The sequence below is a fragment of the Muscardinus avellanarius genome (genome assembly GCF_963383645.1).
Source record: "Muscardinus avellanarius genome assembly, chromosome: 11".
Lineage (NCBI taxonomy): Eukaryota > Metazoa > Chordata > Mammalia > Rodentia > Gliridae > Muscardinus > Muscardinus avellanarius.
In genome coordinates, this window is record NC_137797.1 from 63,792,646 (window position 1) to 63,796,003 (window position 3,358).

Consider the following 3,358-nt stretch of genomic DNA (forward strand, 5'->3'; position numbering starts at 1 on the left):
TTTTTTACTTTAGGTCTGTTTCCTTCCTTGAAAATGAAATCTATAGCAACCTCTGACTCTGACGCTGCTCTACCTTTCCAGGGGTTATGTTTTGATGTCACATCTACTCAGCTTTCTCTTTCTTTCTCTTTTCTTTGATTTCCCCCACCCCTTCAAATAGATATAGTGGATCAATAAATAATGTAAGGGAAGGTTGGTAATGGAACTGCTGATGGGCCAGGCTTATGCAGAGTGTTTCTGTGAGCACAATAGGGCTTGGATGTTGAACCAAGCAGCCATGGCTGGGAGTCAGAGAATCAAGTCTCTATAGCTAAGTGTCTGTGGTTACCTAACCTGCTGTTTGCGCATGTCCAGGAGAGAGGATGGCAGGCAGAGGGGGCCCGCTGTTTAGGAATTCTTTCTGGGTAGATGAAGGGATGCTTGGGAAACTTGATTTGGTGGGCTTTTTATCAGAGAAAGCTCTATTCTGCTATGCTAATGCCCAGGAAACAGTATCTTAGAGTCTTAATCAGTATCCCAGTGCTGAAGAAGGATTAAAACTGGAAACATCAGAATTTGGGCTGTAACCTGTGGTGATTTAGGGTCAGGAAACTCTGTTGCTGGTTCTGACCTGGGCTGTGCTGGCCGTGGGACTAAGGGCACACTGGGCACCTCTCTGCGCCTTGTGTTTGCCTTTATTTCTCCTTTTGAACGGAGTCACCATTGCGTGCATCACAGAGTGGGGTTGCTCAGCGAGACAGCGCAGGTGGGAATTCAGTGAAACTGGGATGACTGCGCAAACGTGAGACATTATTACTAGCAACTTTAGTCTTTGGGTCTCTGTGATGAGGTCTGATTCACAGGGGAAGGGAAATAGAAAAGGATTTGGGAATTTTGTCTGCTTAGCTGTCTAAGTAATCTCATTAGACCCTGACTCCCAGTAAGACAGGACAGGGAGATTTAAGGGAGGTGCTACCTCTTTGCTAGGAAGACATCTCAGTCTGCCTTCCTCCTTGGCACAATTCCAGACTTCTTGGAAAACCTTTTCCTTGGATCTAAATTCCATTCCTCTTGCTCTCATCTCCAAGCTGGGGGTGTGTGTGATGGAGTGAGATCCATCCTTTATTTCAGCTTCTCAGCTAAAACTAGCCAGATACACTTTCCTACCTAGAGGGAGACTGAGCAGCAGAGGCCTGCGAAGGGTTAAGTGCGCCACACCCTCAGCAGGAACAGCCTGGACTTTGTGCTGAGCAGCCATCTCTCTGGCCCCTCCTGGCCTGCCTGGCAGAGGGAGCCTGGGCTGGGGAGGCAGCACAGAAGATCAGAAGAGTGGACACTAAGAGGGGAGCAGCCTCTTTCCTGGCGTCTGACACCATGGACAGCTCCCATTAATCAGGACGCCTCTCCACCCCGCGGTGCCTGGGACTCCTGCCGCCTTCCTGTCGAATTGGAATTTCTTCCACCATCCTGCAAAGGACACTGAAGTTACACCCTCGGCCCCGCATTCGGTGAGTCCTGCCTGACCTGACACTGCTCTTTCTCACCCCAGTGCCCATCTGGGGCCTGCTTCCATTTCCCCTGACCCGTGACCAGCTAAACACTTTGCCACTCTTCTCAAACCCAAACCCAAAGAAGATGCCTTCTCCCCGCCCACCTTCTGCTCCTCGCCCTTCCTTACTAAGTTACTTCAAAGGCTTCACTTTTTTTTTTTTTTTGGAGATGCAATGCAGGGCCTCGTCCATGCCAGGCAGGTGCCCCCTCTCCCCCCCGCTGAGCCACACCCTTGGCAGCTTTTTCTTTAAAAAAAAAAAAACAAAACGAACGAACAACCTGGAAAACCTGAGATGATAGTAGTATCTACTTCGTGGGGACATCAGAAGCATCACATGAATTAGTATTTGCAGTGTTAGAGTCCTGGCTCCCTGATTTCTAGACACTATTATCAGTATTCTTGTCACTTCCTCAGTTGTGTCTGTCTAGGAGCTTGGGGGAAGCAGAGTGGGCTGAAGCAAGCCTGTGCCCTCTTCTTGCTCCTTCTTCCTCTCCTGCGTCCTCCCCTCCCCCATCCGTGTTCTGAGACGCAGGAGAGTGGGAGAATGTGCCTTCTTTTTTTCCGGTTTGAGGGTGGCATTGACCATTGCACAAAGAAGTCTGTCCTGTATCGGGCCACCCCGCCTACTCATCTTTGCAGAAGGGCCTGGCAGGTGCTTTCTCCTGTGGGAGCGCCTGCCATGTGCCTACTGCGTGGGGCCCAGCCCCACAGCCCTCCCTGCAGCCGTCTTCCTTGCCTACGCAGGCCAGCAACTAAAAAGCTGGGTGTGTCCTTCTGGGCAAAGTCCATGCCAGAAGTTTATGGGAATGGGTGTCACAGGTAGAGGACATCCAGGGGCCCTGATAGCCATTTATTAGTTGGGGACACAAACCACACTTTCTTTTCCTCTGGGGAATTCTAGTGTTTTACAGAGTACTGCTGACTCTGTTGTTTAACTTATTGCCTTGTCCAGTCCCCATTTAGAAATAAAGCTTAAGCGGGTCTGATGGCACACACTATTAATCCCAGTACTTGAGAAGCTGAGACTGGAGGATCACAGGTTTGAGGCCAGTGTGCAGTAACTTAGTGAGACACTGTTTTAAGATAAAAAATAAAACAGGGCTGGGGGTGTATAAATAAATGAAATAAAAATGAAGTTCAGCCAGCCACTGTGGTCCACACCTATAACCTCAACTAAAGATTGCCAGTTTGAGTCCAGTTGGGGCAACTTGTCAAGATCCTGTTTGAAAATAAAATATAAAAAGGGAGTGGGGGTGTAGTTCAGTGGTCCTCACCTGCTTAGCCAGCATGAGGCCCTGGCTTCAGTCCATAGTACCACAGGAAAATAAATAAATAAAAATGGAGCTTGCTGTAGTAATGACGGGAGGAGAGACGTCTGGAGCACCAGGGAAAGTAGTCAGAAGATCTGGATATGGGCCAGTACCTCAGAACAGGAGAGAGGGAGCTCTCTGTACCTGGCTGTAGCATGAAGCTCGGCTCTGCTCTCCTCCTCAGCCCTCTCCTTGGAGCACGACACTGCTCCCCCGTCGCTGCCTACTGGGTGCAGTCCTTCCCCCGCTTCTGGACAGGACCAGAGGCCAGTGGTCCTGTCCCCTCCCTCCAGGGAGCAGAGGGCTGCCCTGCCTCCAACTGAGCGTTTCTACCTCCCTGGTTGGCTCGGGCTGATCCAGAGCTCTTTTAGGTAAACCCCTACTAGGACAGGGGAAAAGGTAGGCTCTTGGGGTCCTTCTGTCCTCTCCTCACACAGTTACCAGCCCCTTAGCTGAGCAGACATCAGCAAATTGCAAATTGCCCCTTTCACTCCTAGGATCTACAGCCCCTCTGGAT